The sequence below is a fragment of the Ursus arctos genome, unplaced genomic scaffold (genome assembly GCF_023065955.2).
Source record: "Ursus arctos isolate Adak ecotype North America unplaced genomic scaffold, UrsArc2.0 scaffold_15, whole genome shotgun sequence".
Classification (NCBI taxonomy): domain Eukaryota; kingdom Metazoa; phylum Chordata; class Mammalia; order Carnivora; family Ursidae; genus Ursus; species Ursus arctos.
The window spans coordinates 55,125,779-55,146,901 of record NW_026622819.1 but is presented as its reverse complement, the minus strand read 5'-3'; the positions used below and the strand labels follow the sequence as shown (position 1 = coordinate 55,146,901).

At 41.7% G+C, this 21,123-nt stretch overlaps 1 protein-coding gene and 1 long non-coding RNA gene across 12 annotated transcripts in view; one reads left to right on the top strand and one right to left on the bottom strand.

Moving 5' to 3' along the window:
• The window catches only part of LOC123001700 (uncharacterized), a 97,564-nt gene that overhangs the window by 37,184 nt on the left and 39,257 nt on the right, over positions 1-21,123 (top strand). For both annotated transcript variants that reach the window (XR_007191158.2, XR_008959234.1), the window contains exon 1: positions 1-21,123. This exon is cut by the window's left edge; it is cut by the window's right edge and continues 12,250 nt beyond it. This is a non-coding gene — a long non-coding RNA (uncharacterized LOC123001700).
• The window catches only part of TENM2 (teneurin transmembrane protein 2), a 523,183-nt gene that overhangs the window by 488,459 nt on the left and 13,601 nt on the right, over positions 1-21,123 (bottom strand). The gene's annotated exons all lie outside the window — the stretch shown is intronic.

Genomic DNA, 21,123 nt, shown 5'->3' with positions numbered 1-21,123 from the left:
TAACATTCATCTAACTCATGTAACTATTTTTTCCTCTCCTTCTTCACTAGATTAGAAGCACCGTGAGTGCAGTCTACAGCTCCCCACTGTATCGCCCTTACTTAGGTGCCCGGGGAATAACTGATGAACAGTTAGGGACGGCTCGTGGAAATTTCTTGGTCAAAAGTTCCCATGTGAAGCCCAACTCTCCTTTGAAAAAATCTCCAAAGCATTTCTACCTATAAACGGTTCTGTTTACCAAACCGCATTCCTTCAGTATCCATTTTCTAACCAAGAGAAATTGGACATGTTAGCCTGTACCAAGAAAGGTCCTATTTCTCGTTGCCTTTTTGCAATACTGCAATGTCCTTGGGTGCCCCATCTAACTCGTTTAGCTGCACACTTTGAGAATCCAACACGGAATGAGTGGGTAAGAATTATTATAAATATAGCAAATTGGACCACAATTTTCAAACACCTCGGATATAGCGGCCTGACATTCCACAGAACGACTGTACTAGAACTAATTGTTTTCTGTCATTTTTTTCCTTACCTAAAGCCAATTGTCGTCTTTACAGGACTCCAAGAAGAGCTAGAGGCACAGTGGATATACTTGGTTAATTTGTCTACACCACACCAACCATCCAGATGCTTTATATACTTGGAGACACTATCTGACTAGCGTTTTCAATTTTCATTCAGACTGTCTAAATGCCATGTAGACTGAAACAAAGTTAACCAGTCTTCCACCGGTTTTGAAGGATAAAAATTGGGTGTGTGCAATGTGGAGAAAGAGCTGGAGAGAGGGAGGGAGAGGGGAAGAGAAAGGGAGAATGAACAGAATTGATTTTTGCAATCACCTCTGCTGTGTGGATCCTTCTTTGCCCTACAAAAGAGGGCAGTAGGTCAAGCTCAGTGTTTAATTGCCCCCGTATTCTTAAGGGTGCAGTACAGATTATGCTAATCATCCCACTTAAATAATTCATACCACATTATTGAGAGCTGCGGAGTCACTGCGAATAAGGCAGGCAGAGCACGCTGAAAAGCCACGGAAATCATGAGCGCTGTTTGATACGAGAAGGAGGAGATGATCAAACAGAACATTCTTTTCCTTAACCAGCCTCATTATCAACTATAATTATTGACATCTATAATAGGCAATCCTTTGGCTTTTTACATTTTAACTACCTACCGATGACTCCATTTCTAGAAGTGAGTGAATATTTCTCAGTCCATTTTATAGAAAGGCCTTCGAGATAAGACATGGGTCTTCTTTTGTGAGTCCCCCCAAGTTAGCTCTACCAGACCTCAAAGATGACATGATGGTTGCATGATAAGGAAATTAAGAACTATGACCAGAACCCCAGAGAGGCTGAGAAAGCTGTTCACGCCCTGTTCCAACACGTGCTTCCATCTATATTTTTGTTTGGTATTGTAATTTGTTCCCTACAAGTGTTTCCTAAGTTACGGAAAATCCCCAAAGCCCATGAGCATGTAGTGGAAACATGATCTCTCCAGAACAATACACCAAGTGTGTGGTAGTCTAAAGGAGTTTGAAGTCAGGTCAAGTTCCCACTCTGCCCCTTACTACTTAGGAGATATGATCTTGGAAAGTTTCTACCTCTCTGAACCTTAATTTCCTCGTATATAAAATGGAAAGAGGAATTCTTCCCTGACCGTTCTGTCGAGATCATGTAAACTGAGTGGTAGGCGCTTCCATTATGATACAATGGGTTTCTTCTTCATCCAATGGATAGCAAAGTCTGAAATATTCACTTTGTGTAAGTTTGGATAGTTTTCTGGTCTTAAGCAGACAACCAGGGGCCTTTCTGTTTAAAAGGAATAAATATGTCTGCATTAGCAGCCACATGTGTAAACGTAATCAAACCAGATCGTCAGCTTATTAAGAATGAGACTGCAGAAACCAGGGGACAGGCATTTTGACTCAGGTCTTTCTCCGTGTCATTTTAGGAAAGCCCCTGGACTCCTTTGGATCCTAGTTTTCTTATATGTACAATAGCGGCTTCTGGATAGAGGTAGCGGCAAGCTGTTACTATTGCAGGCTTGTGAGATCCAGGTGTTAGTACCGCTTCCAAATTCCACATTCGGCATCACATTTATAGCTTGACATTGGCCATGGTGAGAATGTTTACACCCTGAAAATCAAATCCTCAAATGCTACACACCGGCCCCCACTCACGCCCCCAGAGGCTGCTAACCGTTTACCAGCACAGTGTTGACCATGGACTCCATCAGAACCATCTTGTTCTTCCGTTGAACGGTCGGCAGTTTTATAGCAGCACCGAGTGATTTTTAGAAAAATGGCTGATTGTGTAGCTTTACCGGTTAGTATCTTTTGATTGCAATCAATGGGAGACTCAACCCAGTGATCCTGAATAATAAGAGCAAACTATTGGGTGATAATACTGGAAAGTCTGGAAATAAGGCAGGCTTCAGGGACAGTTTAATTCAAAGGCTTAGAACTTGGCTTACACTTCTTTGAGATTCTTTTAGCTCTACCCTTTTGGAGGGCTCACTTCGTTTTCAGGCTGGCTTCTCTCTTCGCAGCTAAAACTGGCAGCAACAGTTTCTGTCCTCACACTTTATACCCCACCGACTCCCACTCTGAGCTGCTACATCTCAGAGTTCGAGTTAGGAGTCCTAAGAGGCTTTCTGATTGGTCCAGCTTCGGTCACATGACCGAGTGGCTGGCAGAATAGAAGCCACTGACAGGCTTCGCCTAAATCTTCCCTTCCTGACTTTTATCTCCAGACAGAAACTGGGCACTGCTGGCAAGGGAGTGAGGAGATTGCCTGCTCCTCAGGGTTAGGGGGTTCACCAAGAGATGTGCCTAACTGCGTAGGAATATGCCGTTCTCAGACTCCTGCACACCAAACTGAGGAATCAAATTGAGAAGAGGACTGGTGTTAAAGAATACGGAGAAAATTATTTTGCCCTTTCCACTCCAGAAAAATACTTTTTGCTGGGAAAATAAGAATCCAGCATCAAAAAATGCAAAGGAATGAAGAGATTGCACTCAGGACCACGTATCCTACATGTTTCACTATGTAGCAAACAGTGAGAACATGGTATTGTTCATATGTTCAGGTACCTATAACCTTCAACATCCCAAAACGAACAAAAACACATCTCTGGTTTCGAGGCTCCATGCTTCAATATCAGTTCGTCAGACACGACACACCTACAGCCTGTGTGCAGACCAGAAAGATTGGTTCAGAACTTCTCCATTCCATGATGGAATAATATTTTCTTGGAAACTTGAACCATGTCATCTATCTCTGTCAGAAAATCGTCCGTGCACAATAAAGTGAAGTGTCACCACATGTCACTAATGAGAAATTTTCTTGTCCTCCCAACACTTCCAGCCAGGACACAATAAGTGGCAGAAGTGGATCTGACCGGCAAACTCTAAAAGCTCAACCGAAATTCAAAAAAGCAAACTGTCAACCCTTTGGCAGCAAGAAAAAAAAAATTATCTTTTTAAGTCTTAAAAATAATGCAGTCGGTTCTTTCTCCCCTCTCTAATTGATCTTAAATCTCATCACATCGGTCAAACAGGGCCGTAAGTGTAAATGTTACACTTTCCAAACCCTGAGATGCACTTGAGTTTTACATAATAGACATCACATCCACTGGGGACACATTTCTCCCCGGACAGCTTAAAAAAAAAAAAAATCTAGAAGAAATCTAATTAAAATAAGCACAAACACCGTAATGGCCTAGTGATTTTTACAGATCATTCTCTGGCAGTCCTCCTAGGTGCAGTAATGACCGTCTGAAGGAAAGCTAAATACAAAATACCTCACCTATCTGGAATGCAACTGCCCCGCCATTCTGTGGATTCAGAGCTCAGTTCCACACCAGGAAGCATTTTCAAAGTGACCTCTCGGCAGTCAAAACAGACGCCACAAAGTGCAAGCCCTTGATGACTTTTTATTCCTCAGGTGAGTTAAATCCTCATTCATGCACTGCTAAGCCTTGACTTGAACACCAATTTGTCACATACACGGCTGTTAGATTTCCAAAACCCGAACAAATTACAAATGGACAAATATAAAAAATAAAACCATATGTATGTAACCAGATACACTACAATAGAAGTGAAAAGTGACAACCATTTATTCATTAAATATTTAATGGGCACCTACATGAAAGCAACAAATGAGAGAGGAACATTATATAAAATTAAAAAAAAAATAAAAGACTTAAGGGCTCAAAAGTAGTAGCTTGGGACCATTTAGGAGACAAGCAAATAGCCCTAACTATCTCCAAAAAGCTGAGATGGCTGCTTTACTGACCAGCAGAGTCCATGAAAAGAGATTTAATTATATCAAACATTCTAGAAAGGCAGAAGCAAAATAACCTATCTTCAAGTAATAAAATAGTTAAAATTTTTAAAAAATGTTTTTGTTATGAAGAAAATTAAGCTACCAATAGGATTATTTTCTGAAGGTCTAGAGGGCTGAGATTTACCCTAATCCGACCTGGTTCTACCACTGGGAAGTTCAGGGTAAGTTCAAGATCAAAGACTAACCTGCTTTAGATCTCAAAAATCTGGAAAAATGATCATGCACTAGGAAAAAAAAAATGTTAGAGCACAGACCAGAAAAATCTCACTCTGCAGGTGCCAGCACATTTCAGCTCCATGGAACGCACGAAACTAACAGAGGCAAACATCTTTCATTTCGTGCAAAATTCTATTGACACAGCTAAAAAATGAACTCTTCCCAATAGAACTGGCAAAAAAAAAAAAAAAAAAAGTCTTGAGCGAAAAACCCATTTTAGGCAACTGGTATGGGGTTTTCATCTGGTATTCTGCTATCGGAAGTAAAAGATTACACTACATCAAAAACTAATGATGTACTGTATGGTGACTAACATAATAATAAAAAGAAGTAAAAGATTATTTGCAACTTCTAGTAAGACAATTAGTTGCACATGGTCTTTGCACGTTGGAGCGATGGGTATTTCTGTCAGAAGAATCCTTGAAAGTATGTAGAAATCAGAGTGAAACCAAATGGTCACTACACTGTGTTTCAACAGTGTATGGCATATCCCATAACCTAGCACACAATTCTCCTGTGAGAAGCTTTCTCTTGAAACAGCTAAGAATCCAAGCAAATTGGTGTACTTATTATTCTGCAGTTCCTAGTGCACACACTTAGTGGGGGATAAATGCAACTGCCAGTTTGGTAAATTCCTGAGGGGTTCAGTCTGTTAAGACAGAGTTTATTATGTTAATTTTTGGTTCCAGCAAATAAAAAAAAAATCAGCTTTTGTTCATCAACAATTGGATTCATAAAATCAGTACTTTTAGTATCGGTCATAGAAGTTCATGGAACAAATCGGAAACATATCCGACGTGAACAAAGAAAACTTAAATAGATTAAATTCTTTGATGGTTTGGTCCCAGGTTGATGGTGGGGAGTGGGGTGGGAAGGGGAGTGGAGAGCCGTGTTGTGTCATGTCATGTAATAAAGAAACACTTTATCTTGTCATCACAAAAAGTCCTAGAAATGCACACATAATCCAACACCTACCACGATTACTTTAAATTTGTTGGATGACATTAAGAACAGGTGTTTACAGAGAAACTGAAATGTGAGGCTCTCTTCCGGCTTTCATAGCCAATGGCTCACAAACAATGTGCAGTAAGAAATGAGCTTAGAGATTGAGAGTCTTACTCCTACCTTTGTCTTCACAGCCTCAGTCAGAACTATCCTAACATCCTCAGTTGACCTCAATTCTGTAAATTGCATAAGTGACCAAAAATTCCCTTCCCTACAACTATTTGGAAACCACAGGATATTTTCATAATTAGGCTCCTACAGTATGCTCCAATGAGAACATTGACCCTGCAAGAATAGAGCCACCAGCAGTTCCAGTTGAAGGCTACTGAGAAGACAATGGATTTTTAGGTTTCACAGAAGGAGATTTTTTGTTTCACAGAGGGAGTTATTTCCAATGGTAGAGAAGCTAAGAAATTAAGACCCATGATAAGAATACTTCCTATCTTCCTGATAGAATGCAATGCTTCAAGAGCAGAGAGAGGTCTTTATAATCTTGAAATCTTTTTCTAAAAGGAAAACTCTCAAAAAAAAAAGGGGGTTTATCTTCAAATATTTCTACAGGTGCCCACAGCATGGTGGAAGAGGAGTCATGTGGCCATTCATTGCCAACCAGAAAATGACCTTCACAGAGGAGAAATATTCTGAGTGTAATTTCCTGTAAACTGCTAAATTGAAATTTCTATTACTAAACAGAACCTAGTTTTGACAAACTGAAAAGAAAATACAACAGATTCAATAACAGGGCAGAACGAAATACTCATAAACCTTCCCTTAGGCCTTAGACAGTCATTATTACTTTACCAGGACCATATTCCAATCTACAGGAGAAAATTGATTGTTTAAACAATATTATTTAACAATCTCCCATTAATTGACATTTCCCAGTTGTTGGGTTCACCCAATTACATTAGCCTTTAAACAGGCAGCACACTTCCATAATTTTTAATAAAAATGGCCATTTTGCAAGATTTAACTTGCTAAATAAGGGTATTAATTTCAATAAAGCAATTAGCACATTTACATAATTTGATATTGTTATTTTAATAGAACACAAGAGCTTTAAAAGGCAGTTTCTAATACAGGAAGGAGAATAGTGGCCTATTCACATGCAAAAACTAAACTTTAGCTCCCTGATAAAAAGTTAATAATAATAGGTCTTTATATTTTAGAAATTAGTGAAATTAGAGAGTTAAGGGCTTGGAAGTCAGCATTCAATATGCTTCAGCATCAACACCTGGACAAGAAGCCAATGTGGGAGAGGAAGGGAGAGGAGGAGGTCCCTTTCAGGAATACCAAGAGGCTACTTAGAGGTGGAAAATGGCGCCTCGTTTTCTTTCGATGATGCTTTTGCTATAGGAAAAAAAAAAAAAAAAGTAAACAAAGTAAACACAAAAAGTAAACAAAACAAAGTGGGGTTGTCCCTGAAAAGATGCTGCCAAACTGAGATACCCGTTAAAACGGGACGCGTTTGCTTTCTTGATGATGTCTACACTCCACCATGACAAGTATCTCTTCCTGGGAACTGCCTGGCTCTCTCATATGGTCAGCCTGGCCTTGGCTGCATCGATTTTATTGAGATCTCCTCAAGTTGAAGGGGTTGGACATTCCCAGGAGCCTTTGTGGTTTCCACCTACACTGTCCCAGGAATGGAGCTGGGGCTCATTTTTCTTGGGGATGCTGGTGGTGCACAGGCCAACAGAGCTCCAGGCTTCTGGGCTGTAGATGAAACACAAAACGGAGCACACTCCTGCTCGGCCACTCCATCTAAAATTAAGAAGCCCCATCCAATGCTCCGAAACAAGCAGGGCTGACAATTCTTGATTAAATCAAGTGAGGCAGCTTAACTTCATCTTCCTCAGCCTTCTGGAGATAAACCTTGCCAAAAAGGAGGGGTGGGGGATGAAATCGAGTGGAGGAAAAGAATTATAGGAATAGAAACCGTGTGCGCAGAAGGCTTGCATCACAGCACTGGCCTAATCCCACGCGCCAACTCAGTCTTCTTTCCAAGTCATCTAGGTTTAAAACTGTTACCTGGCATGCTACCTGGAGCCAGAATGTTGACACAGCCCACGAGTCGAGGCCAGATAAGCTAAGTGCGTGCGCATAGCCTCAAAACAAGATCCTGGTAAAAAGTGAGTATGCAGCACCATTCAGGGGCACAAAATGTGTTCATGACAAGCTACAGTAATCTGAATTCAAATCTTGTCGAGTGACATTGAAAAGTCTCAGAATCAAGGAGGATACGAACAAACATGTATCTGTATTTCAAGCGTTGGGAACCTCTCCACTTCCCCGCCCCAGTCAATAAATTGCAGATCTATGACCTAGTCTTTGATTCAGGTGGGATTCAGGTGGCACTCAGGAGACGCCTGTGGGAGCTTCAGCAAGATACACAAAAAGCAATGTCAAGAAATCAATGGATTTATTACTGAGTCTACAAGCTTGACTTCGGGTAGAGTTCGAGGTTTCCTTTTGGGCGAACCACTTAAAATTTAAAACATACAAATTTTGCATTGGCACAGCTGGGATTTCTTCAATAAAACGTATTTATTAACCCATCATGAAGACATATTCTTTCAATTAATGACTAACAGCAGAAATTCAACGCAATCAATTCTACAGGATAAAATTGAAGCTAGGGGAGTTTGAGACCGTTAGAGGCGTCCGTGGTCATCAGCAAGCTCACAGAATGAAAGGCGCAGTATTGGCAGAGATTTTTAGAATTTGACTCTATTTTTTCAAAAAAGGAAGAAAAAGGGAAAGGAAGAGCAAAGAAAGGAAAGAAGTCGCTCTGCTATTACTTCTGAATACTGGGCTCATCAAAGCAACTTTTTGCTTGTAGATCATGAAACTAGACTTCAAGTAGTGAGGAGTTAATCTACCAGTTTTTCAGAGGTATGTGATATAAAGGCACCTTTTAAATAAAAAAAAGGCTTCCCGAGTATACTTGCTCTGTGCCATGCAGTGTGTCTGGCCTTGGGGATTTAGAGGAGGACATAGCCCTACCGCCTGCTCCCATGAGCTAGCAGTCGAGAATGGAGAATCATTCCGATACAGACAGAGGTTGTCGGGCACTCGGGGAGGCACATTCCCAGACACGGTGATGGGCTGACAGGGAACGCAGCCCGCAGCCCGTGGGAGAGGCCTTAGGCTGGGACTTAAGGATGAGTGAATGTGAGTCAGGAAGAAGCAGAGGGGGTGAAGTTGGGTGGAGGAAGGGCATTTCAGGCAAAAGCTACTGCATGAGAGAAAGAGCAAGGCTTCCCTGAGGAAAGGACTGCATTCAGGGTGCTGGTAAGCAGCGGTAAGAGAGGTACTCAGAAAGGTAAATAAGGCTCAGAAAGCAGGCCCTGGACCACTCAAAGTCCTGGGAGGCCAAGCAAAAATGTGCCAGCAGGGAGCAATGGGTCCGATTTGCATTTGCAAAGACCTCATTGTGCAGCTGCTGTGGGAACGCCAGGAGGAAGCATGGGAGTCTGGACAACAGTTTTTGCGCAGATGAAACCATGTACAGGTACCAGAGGTATTTAGCCTGCAAAATCCACAACAGCGGTGGTAATTAACAACCATCCAGCATGAGCCATAATACAATCACCAGTCAGTGTTCACTGGGGGAGCAAATCGACATGCCAGGTTGATGAAAACAGAATTATTTAAAGATTGCCAAAGAAGACCTTCAGAGCTTCTCATTCACATAGGTTTCAGGAAGTAGAGTAGTTAGTCCCACTTGACCTGTGGTTTTGCTTTCCCAGGTTCAGTTAGCTCCCTGTCCCCCTGTCCCCCTGAAACACACACCTTACAGTTACCCTTGGCTGGAACATTATTCCACGGGATCTTTGTATGCCTGATTCTTCTCAGCATTGAGGCCTCAGCACAAAGGGAAGTCTTCCCTGATAATTCCACCTGAAGTTCTTCCTCTCTCTCCTATGGGCACACCTCTTTCCTGTTCCATCATTCCGCGTTTTTTTCTTTGAAAACACTTCTCACTCACTGGAAATATCTTACCAAATTTCTTATCTCCTTCCTGCTTTACTGTCTGTCACCCCCCAAGAGACCAAAAGCTACATGAAGAAATGCATCTTATTTGCCTCAATCATCACTCTTCCTCTAGCACTTGGGTAATGCCTGGACCATAACAGGTGTTCCATAAAATACTTATTACATGAATTAATGAGAACCTTAGGGAGTAGAGGTTTCTTGTTTTTTTTTTTTAAAGATTTTGAGAGAGAGAGAGACAGACAGACAACAGGCGAGTGGGGGGAGGGGCAGAGGGAGAAGGAGAGAATCTCAAGCACACTCCATGCTGAGCATGGAGCCCAATGCGGGCCAGGTTTCAGGGCCCTGAGATCATGACCTGAGCCGAAACCAACAGTCAGATGCTCAACCAACTGAATCACCCAGGTGCCCCAGATGTTTGTTTTCATTTTTGTTTTTAAAGAATCCTGATTCATAAGATGATGAGATTCAGAGAGGTTAAGAAACTTGCCCAAAGTCACACAGCAAGTGAATGGAAAAACTTTTACCCTCAAAGTCTTTTTCAATTGACTGCTAGAGAGGAAGGTAAGTCACACTGAAGATGAACAAGTATGCTGAGTGCAGAACTTGGTATTTGTACTCATATTTACTGATCTAAGATGCAGTGAGATCTATAAAGCAAGAATGGACAAGAAGAAAGGACTCTATCTCTGGTCTCACGGCAACGACTGTCTGGGGTAAATGACAAAGTACTCTGGAAACTCGTTCCTGATCAAGCAGGTACTGCCCACTGCACAGAGTCAAGAGGGCAGCGGAATTCACATATTTATCCCTTAGTGAGTATTAACGCTGAAATTTACAGCCTCCTCGGACACCGCCTTTTACATCATATTCAAGTTCCTGCCTGGTGGGGTATGGATCCAATTTTGGTAAATAAAGGCTTGTTTTCTTTCAGACTTTTTCAAAAAAGGATCAAATCCCAATTATGTGGCATTATTGTATGAAGTGCTAAAGACACAACAGAGGAGTCCGTGGCGGTCCCTGCTCCTATGGGCTTTTTTTTTTTTTTTTCCCTTGATGAGGTAACTTTTTAAAGGGAGGCACAAAACTCACAAATATGCAGGATGCACGCTATCAAGAAAATAAACAGGGTGATGAGTTGCAGAATGAAGGTAGTTCTAAAAATAGGGCTGTCAATAAAGGGCTCCGTGAACAAGTCATGTTTGCTCTTGTGCACTCCTTCATTCAGCACATACTGAGCACCTACTAAATGCTTGTTTCAGAGCCTGAAAGTACAGCAGTAATGAGGGAAGTGAGTGAGGGAGCCTTGCAAGTACCTAGGGGAAGACCATTAAGATAAGGCACAGCAAAGGCAGAGGTCTAGAGATGGGAGAATATTCAGCCTATTTGAGGGATGTGGGAAAATCTAAGTGTGATCAAGAGAGAGTGGGAAGAAGAGGATGTCATAGAAGCAACTGAGGCCAGATTGTGGAGGGTCTTTGAGGTCAATGTCAAGACCTTGGGTTGTATTCCCAGTGAGATGGGAGGCCTTTGGAAGGCAAGGAGGAAGCTGGGGCCATCCAGACTGTAACAAGCGCCCTCTGGCGGCTGTGTGTAGAACATTTATGAATGAAGCAGAAGAGGAGGAAGAGTTTTGCAAGCAGCAGTGGCAAGGACAAAGATCCAGAGATAGGAGAACTCTTGCACTTTCCAGAAACAGAAAGAAGCCCAGTGTGACCACAGAACTAGGAATCAAGGCAGAGAGTGGCAGGAGATGAGCATGCGGGAGCCCAATCAGGCAGGGCATCTGGATTTCACGCTGAATATAAGGAAAGCCACAGATACAAGGATCTTTTTATAAAACCACCATATGCCTCAGGCCAAGGCTCACTTTCAAATGCTTTTCTTTGCTCAGTTGGCCTGAGCCAAGAGTAGGACAGCAAAATGTGGTTTATAAGCACTGACTACAAAAATGCCTTAATTTTTAAAAAGTATGCCAATAGAGTCATAATTACTCAACACACAACCTCATGTGTATTTAATGACAGACGCAGTGATTACACTGCTAAAGTCCTTCCGGGATAAAGAAATCAAACACTACCGTTCTAGTTCCAAAGAGGGTTTTTGTAGTTGGCTACCTTATCACACTCTCATTACCAATAAATTGCCTCATTTCTCCACGACTAGTCGTCATGGAAACGTGTATTTTCTGAAATTTCGTAGAAAGAGATCTAAGGCCCAAGTAGAAACATTTTCAAGAAATTAGATAAAAAGTTGAGGATTTTTGAGCTCTTCCGGACATGCCCCTCCTCCTCCTTTTAAATCTGTAACAAGTACCCATGAATGAACAAGGGTCCAGTTCCACAGCTTTCATGGAAAATGAGCAATACTCTATTCTGGCTACAGCATCTTTCACATTAGAAAGCCTAGCTTGATAGGCTCACAGGGAGTTTGTATCCAATGGGTACACTGATGGGGTTCAAATGATTCCTTTTACCAAATATTAACAGCTAATCACGCAGCCCGCCGTGGCCACATGCTTGCCGACACCAGTAATTGTCTGCTTGTAGGATTCAGTGCCCGAGGGAAGGCAGAAGTGACACAGCGAGCTTCACTGAGCTAGACACACAGGCTATGGGGTGACACATGGGTATTCACAGCTGGAAGTTGACACGGGAGATGTTCTACCAACTTCTACTTAGCTCTAGTCCTGGGACAAATCCTACTCAGCATCTTTGGGAATTTTATTTCTACAGCATGAGTAGGAAAAAAAAAATGGAGCTGAGGATTTCATGTCTGGGTTAATTTAATTTTAAAGCTGAGGAAGTAATGACTCATGTTTTAAATACACTTTGAAATATGCTTTTCCGATTTTTGCGAATCATTTGGAATTTCTCTCAAATCCTATTGGAGATGAGGAAATAAGTCATGGTAGACATAATTCTGAACTCCCAAAGATGTCCATGTCTTACTCCCTAGAATTTCTGAGTCTGTTACCTTCCATGGCAAAAAGGGGCTTTGCAGATGTGATTAAGAGTGAGGTCTTGGAGATGGGGAGATTAGGCTGCATTATCTAGCTGGGCTCAATCGAATCCATGAATCCCTAATAAATGGAGAAACTTTCCTGGCTGTGGTCAGAGGGAAACAGGACAATGGAGGCAAGGGTCAGAGACACACGGCATTGCTATCTTTGAAGGTGGAGGAGAGGGCTATGAACCCAGCAGGGCAGGCAGCCTCTAGAACCTGGAACGGACAAGGGGCAGAGTCTCCACTAGAACCTCCAGAAAGGACCACAACCCCGTTGACACTGATTTAGCCCAGCCCCACTCGCGCCAAACTTCCAGCCTATAGAACTGTAAGATAACAAATTGCTGTTAAGTCCCTAACTGCGATCGTCTGTTTCGCCAGCAACAGAAAAACTAATACAGAAGGTCGCTCGTTGTGTTTGATACAAAAGTAAGCCACTCATTTTTTTCATCCTTCTTTTCAAGTGATGTATTACCTCTTTTAAAACCTGCTAAATAATGATAGCTGATTATACTAACTGACTTTTCTGCAAATGGAAACGGGGATTAGGTATAACATCAAGCTAATGAATGACTAAAGGACAAAAGGTCCTAAGGCTTTTAATCCCTTAATACTATGTTAAGTAGGAGAAAAGAAGAGGAGATAGAAGTTTTCTCCTAGAAAATTAAGCAATTGGGCTACTAGAATTCAGGGATTTATTATGCTAAATACACATGCCTATTTCCTAATAAACTGCCATTTATAATAGATGACTGCAGACTCCATCCCAGCCCAGCACACGCCCTACTTGCTCTTCTGCATCGAGCTCATTCCAGACAGTCTTTTGAGTAACACACATTACGTTCGAGTAACTAGGGGAACTTAGAGCTTCAATATAGTCTGTGAACAATAATGAGTTGTCCCTTTCTTTCTTCTGGGTTTCTACTTTCATTCAAAAGCTCCACTCTCAGCCCAACACCTCTATTTAAATTATGGCCCCACATTCAACCAGGGAGCACACATTAATCTCGTCCTCTTTTGAATACATCTTCTAAAGAGATGCGCTAAAATAAATACGCGCAGTATTTCAGAGGAAAAAATGCAAGGGAATAGAATCCCTTCACAAAGTAATCAGATGTGAGCATCTGCTCTAACTACTCACTTATAAACATGAGTGCGGAGAATCACTTAAGTATCAACAATAAATTCAGTTCAACAAATGTATTGAATGCCTACTAGGGAAAGGCTGTATTAGCATCCTGGCATATTGATGCGACGCTAGACTTTTGTCCTTCTTACTACTAGAGATGGTATGAAGGATCTATGGACTAGAGCATTCTTTTGCTTCGTCACTGCCCCTGGCCATCAAAACAAAGTACACTCTGTCAGGATGCAATCTTTTGTGCCCTCGTATTTTTTTTTTCTATATGCATGGCTAGGTTTTATGTTTGTGTTGTGTTGTGTGTGTGTGTGTGTGTTAATTTAAGGTCAACCAAGTCTACTTTTTTTTTTTTCCCAAATAAATACCATGGCGCAAATCACAAATAAGTCATTAATGTGAAAAAGTGATTAGTGTTTCACATACTATGTTTTGCGGAATATTTGTAATTTGAAGTTTTTTTGTTTTTTTTTTTTAACTGGCTTTGACAATGCTTTCCTTTTATTAAATACTCAGAAGCACTCTGTAGCAAAGAAACCAATTTGCATTTGTGGGTCACAGAGCTTCCTGAATTCACTGGGACACACAACCTCCCTTCCTCAAGCACCTTTCTTTCTCCCCCTCTCAAATGTGTTTTTAACCCGTGGCATGCCATTGGAATGCAGTCTGGAGAATGCTGTTCCGGAACGAGGTTTCTTACTCTGGGCACCCTTGACATCTTGGAGCGGGTAGTGCTTTGTCGGGGGCAGGGCTGGCCTGGGCACTGCAGGATCTTACCAGCGTCCCCGGATTTGATCCACTAGGTGCCAGTAGTGTGAAACAAAAATGTCTGCAGATACCACCAAAGTCCTTCGGGAGCAAAATGACCCCCTGGTTGAGAACTGCTCTTCTAGAGGATGGGCTAAGTTACTGGAAAGACGATCTTTGGTGTACTTAATCGCAAATATTCTGGTTATGTATTTTTTACTTCCTCCTTGCCATTCACCCGAAGCACAGACATCATCCACGGCTTAGGCTACTTCTTGTCTGTCATTCTGCACTCACTTTCAGTTCTTTAAACATTCATTTCGCCTTTCACCTCCTGAGAAACACATTCTCTCCCCGAGGAAATTCGAGATGTTTAAGGCATCTCTCTGTGCTTCAGGAATCTCTGAGCTACAACCTTTAGCAACTTTTCTTACATCTTAGTGTTGTCTAAAAATCTCCATACTTGTCACCAAAGAGCTGTCTAGTCCTTTGTGATAAGTCATTGAGACCAAGGGTACGGACTCGAGAACAGAACTTGGTCCGGTGGGAACGTCACAAGCGTGTAGGCCAATTCATCTCAAAAAGTGTTTCCATCCCCAAATTCACCTTGAACGATGGTGCATGTGTGATTAGGAACGGGATCTCCTACCCGACAAATAATTTCTTTCATCTCTTCTAGTCGTACATTTTCAACCTGTCCTTGCCTTTTTGGGTAGAATTCTTTTCATCCTTCCTTTATTTACATACCTGTGAGTACCTAAAAAACAATTTGTCACACCAGAATGGAGTGCGACGTCTAGTTGAGCTTAAGAACATAAAAACTAGAAACAAGAGTCAACACTTCTTTGGGGCCTGGGTGTCTCCAGGATTTTGCTTGTTGTTTTACCTATTTGGTCTCTAATTCACACACAAGAACTGAAAAGCTGGCAAATTACTATCACTGCTGTGCCCACGGGGAAGCTGAAGCTCATGGACGGTGAGTGAGATGCCAAAGGTCACAAAACTGATAAATTTTGAAAAAAAAAAAAATCAAACCAAACTGTTGATTCACACTAGACTTTCAGTGGAGCTTGCTTTGTTGTGCTTGGAAATTGGTTTCTCTCTAATTTGTATGAATTCTATGATATGACCTGAAAACCCATATTCTTTTTACCATACAATGGATGAAATAATTCAGATATCAAATCTCACTCAACCTTTGAATTACCTATTGGACTTTAGCCCCTTTTAGTCCCCAAGGGTTAGGTAGGCTCTGGGCTTTTCGTTAGTACCAATGGCTCAGCTGGGATTTGTGCATCCCAGGAGATTTTTCAAAGCACTTTAACAGACATTATTTCTGGTAGGCAGAGAGGACAGGGGTGATTGCCCTGTTGTAGAGATGCACACACTGAGCCCTGGTCAACAGCTCTTCTGTGAGTGGTGCAGCCACAGGACCCAATTTGTCAGACAGTAAGCCCCAAAATGTTCTCTTTACACCGCATGGCTTCAGGTGAGGTCTTTGGAGCTGGGCCAGTTCTACCATGACAGGGAGAAAGATGGATTACGAGGACATGCAGAAAAATAAACTATACAAGACAAGCTGGACGACGGCTTTCTGGATCTTCACTCTGCAAAGAGAGTTGAAGTTCTCCAAGTTATGTGAAAGAAACTGTGTCCCTTTGGTTCAGGAAGTCACTTCTACAGTATGTCTAAAGTCACATTCATATGTGGATCATGGATATCCAGAATTTCCGAACAGCAAAAGCTTCAGAAGTCACCTACTTGAAATTAAAACTCCTTTGCAAATTAGCAGGACTAAAATCCTAGAAGAGGAAGAGTAAGGGTATTTGACAAACGTAGAACAAGTCCAGTGGAATTCCAAGTTGAAAGACACTGGTTTGTCAGAGCAAAGTTCTTTACCTGAAAGCCCCCCTTGGGGGTGGTACCTGTGAGAGTTTTTGCCTCCAGAGATTATAATCTTTATTTTAATCCCCATTTTGCAGATTCAAACACTGAGGCTCAGAGTGGTGAACTCAAGGGCACAAGTCTGTCAACGATGCAGCTTTGATCTGAGAGAGGAGTCCAGAGATCATACGCTCTCCTTTGCTTGAAATCCTCTCAACCAGAAAGAGAAAATATGGTTTCCTCAAGGAGAAGAAAAATATCTTCATATTTTAAACATTAATGAAATCTCTAAAAAGATAGACGGTATAAAAACTGTATCATGCTAGTGGAAATTAGGCATTCAAAGAGGCCACAAATTCAGAGTATGAAGTGTGTGCCAAAGGAATCATTCAATTACATACAACTCTTAGGTTATTTTAGGATATCCAAGATTATCTTCAACCTGTTTCTAAGTTATCTCACTTTGAGACTTTAAAACCGAGGACGTAGGAGGGGTCAGTTTATAGTTAAGGACGAAGCTCTCAAAATAGTGAGTTGATGGTCAAACTGAAGGAAGCAGGTTAATGTGGTCCTGGTAGTGCTGGAGAACGTACAAAATCTGAATGAAGACGGCTTTATGTAAATTTGAAAATAAAGGAAATGAAAAAGACTGAAAATTGATTTCTTTCCCTTCAGACTTTTGTATTATAGATACAGTAATGGCTTGCCTCAGAAAGTTGATCTCACCCGGCTTTCAGATACTAGGACTTAGTACCCCTTTGGATGGCTAAGACTTACATAAAACAAAACCTTCTAGCTCACTTTGGTCACTTCAACTAGAAGCCATTCAACTCATTCAATTAATTAAAAACATAAATTAAAAAAAATTTTTTTTAATTAAAAAAGAGGAAAGAAGCAACTTTCTGAGCTTCTTGACCTTGGCTCATTCTGCATTCCATTGATCTCCCTACCCAAAGGCCACAATCTGGAAGTTATGTAAATATTAACAATAGAAGCCAATGAGTGAAACTGCTGTTAATTTCAACTGACGTTAACCCATTGCTGATGAACACCTGCATCTTGGTAATAAACTCTCAGATGAAAGGCAGGGGAGTGATGTACATTTCACAGACATGGCACAACAATGAGAACCGGGTGGTATTCAAGGAGATGAAAGCTGAAGTCGACAGAGTAGCAGATTGCTGGAAAGAGCATGAATGTTAAAGAGATATCTTGGGATCCTTCAAAATACAGTTTCCCAGTCATCATCAACCCTCAGGTGACTTGTTCTCAAGCCTTCATGACAGGAGTCACTGTTTTGACTACAAAGGGCCTCTCCATGTCCCTGTGCGCCTGCGCTGGGATTTGGGATGAATGGGAGATCATGTTCCTCAGTGGCCTTGAAGGGCTCCTAGCGCACACTGGCAGCTGGCCGTGGGTGTGTGCAGTGGCTGGAAGGATCAGACCTTCCCTCCAAGCTCCACTTCTTTTGGTGTTATGACAGCAAGCACAGTGTGCCCAATCATTAGACTTCCAATGTCCCTCTTACAAGTCCCATTTGAAACATGTTCAGTAACTTCAGAGGGAATTAGAAAATTAAAAATTTCTCCAGTAATGGAAGCATTCTAAAATAACTGAATCCCTAAACTAAAGTGGATCCCTTATGTGTCACAAACAAATACTAGAATGTGGCAGGAATATATTCTATATTTAGCAGCTTACATGACCTATATAAAAACAGAAACCAAAAAGGGAAGTTTTGACCTCACCACTGTTCTTTTTACTACTTTGAATTGTTCTTCTCTGTAGTTTTGACACCGAAGAAGATCTGACCCCATCATTTACTCTGGTTAAATGGGTTCTATATGGAAAGGTATAGGAAATAGAGAAATTAAATTGGCTTAATCGTACTGTCCCTAGGAAGTATTCTCAGTAAGTATTCATCAATCTTGGTACAATTCTGTTGAAAATTTCTATGCTCATAACTATAATGTCAAAACATCCTAGGGGTCAAAACACTGAAAATGATGTTTTAATTCTACTGCTTTAAATCCTTCAGTGGCTCATTTTGGATTTAAATGGGTTGTCATGGCTCTCTAGCCCCTTCTCCATCTGGGTCTCTGCAAGTAGCATGTGTTACCCACCTCCAGATGCAGACTTCTTGAAAAATCCTCAAAGAAGCAGGTGGTCAACATACATATACATATATATGTACTATATATATGTAATATATATATACACACACACACACACGATTTTTTCCCCTTTGCTTGGACCTATCAACCCAACTACATTAATGAACCCTTTTCTTTCTCCTAAGATAGTTTATCTCCTTGGGCCCATACTGCCAACCCAGCTACCTTCCTGGTATCATTTCCCTAGCCTCCCCCATCACTATCCATCCATCACTATCCATCTATTTCTATACAAATTCTCTGTAATATTAATTTTCTGGTCTTTTTCTTCTAAGATCATGAGATCTTTGAGGTCAGGGGCTATGTTGGCATCCTTAGAGCCTGTCACCACATCATGACCATGAGTATGAAATAAGTACTCAAAGGCCTATTAACAATAAACGGTGAGTATGTCATTTAGAGATCACGAACAAGAGTACAAAGTTTATAATTACATCCATCACTACTTCAGGCCTTGTTGAGCCACCGTTTGGAAGCTGGTATTCCCAGGCCCACCCATGTGGGGGGCAAACAGTAGAAGGGTGTGGAGTGTAGGGCTCCAGTGTAGGTCTATAGAGGTAACCCCAGTGGCATGAACTCTGGGACAGCGTCTGAGGATGGAGGGTGGTAGGCAGAAGACTGGGAAAATATCCCAAGAATCTTAAAGGATTTGAACTGGCAGAAGTTTCGTGTCCAGCTAGGAAATCCTAATAAGCTTATTCCCTTTGGGTAATTTTGTTACAAAAGCCAGCTCTTCTTACTTGTCTATTGTTCAGGGGCCTGTACTGCAGTGGCTTGTTGGGCTGCATAGGGACAGATCTCAGAACTCTGAGCTCACAGGCCCAGGAGGCCCAACTCTGCCCAAAAGAAGAAAGGTAGGATTTAAAGGACTTGGGCAACTCAGCTAAGAGACAATCCTCCTCTTGTTCACGTTTCCTCATCTTTTCCACATACTTAGCAGAGATCAGACCCGGAGATGCCCTTTCTCAATTCATGAAACAAAAGTAGAATAGGGCAGAGATAAGATCTGCGAAGAGTAATGAAGCCACTCCCCGATCCATGACACTTGGTGCCTAACAGAAAAAACAACGTTAATAATCTCTCTCCTCCGTCTAATGCAAAGCACACTGGAGCACTGGGGAAGTGCTGGAACACGAAAACCAAGATCCTGCACCAGGAAGTTACGGCAGAAAAGTGTGAGAAAACACGTGGAAATCCCTCCATGTGATTACATCCCAGGAATAGGGGAGAAGACTGTGTGAAGCTCTCAAGTCCATGTCCTCACTTATCACAACACGGACAGCCCCAGGCGGGAGCCAAGGCCAAGGTGACCCTCGTTTCTTTAGGGTTAAGCTTCAATAATTTGATGTTTCTTCCACTCAGGCAGGTTATGAAAACTTCCATACCTGGTACACGGGACTGTTCAATGATCCTGAAAAAGACAAATCCAGGCCTTGCCAGAAGAAATTTCATATTCTTAGCAGTGGTGAGCTAGATCATAACCTGAAGCGTCTCGAGATTTTGGAAAATGGGGATTGAAAAGTGGGAGCAAAGGAAAAATTACAGGTGGGAAAGGTATGGAAAGGATGTCCCGTCTATGAGTACATATGTGTGTGTTACACATACGCATGCATTTGCCTGCATGTGTGCACACAGGTGTGCCTGTAGGTTCAAGTGTATGTTTATACGGAGTGCAAATGCCCACATATGTACTCAAGGGTGCACAGGCATATATGTGCATACATGCACGCGCATGTGTGCACATGGGTGCACGGATATGCTTGCATATTTGCACGTGGGGGGTACATGTGTGCCTGTGCTGCTGCGTATACACTTACGTGTGTGTCTGTGTGTTTGGTACATGAGATCAGAACCCTATGCCCAAACTAATAAAATAATTCACCAGGAAGATAATAACAATCCAAGTTAAACAGGAAGCTGTAACTAGAGTGATCTCAGCCAGCCTTGGCATAGAAACCCAAAGGGAGGACCAGGGAACAGGAGTAAAACACAGGAATGGGCATATTAGCTGAAAAATACAAAAACGTTTGCATTCTTTTCAAATGCCATTAAAATGTATTCGTATATACATACACAAGTACATACATACACATAGCAGCACCGACTGTGAGCCTGCGAGCCAGGAATATACTTTGTCCAGACTGGGTCTTAGGCTTGATTTGTGCAATCGGATGCTTCCAGCAAGAAAACACTAAAATCCAGAGCTACAGTGATTTTATCATTTAATAAGAGAAACATGCACACACTAACACATATGGGTATTTGCTGAAAGAAATATTCTGTCATTTTAGAGCAAGTAAATTGTTTTTTCCACTAAACTCCTACTGGGGTAGAACACTGAAAAACGTGTTCTCATTTGCTCATGTCTAGATTCATGTTTTATTCCATATTCAAAAAAGCCTCCTCAGTTATGGGCTTTTCTTTCCTTGTGGTATTTCCATCTTTACTGAAACTCTGTTTGTGTAACTGATTAAGACCACGGAGCTAAAACAGCACAAAACCAATTCCTGACCTACGACAGAAAGAGGCATCCTGGGTCTCAAATACTTCTTCCCCCTAAAACAAAGAATAAAGCAAAACTTTTGAAAGAGGACGCAGTATCCTGAGG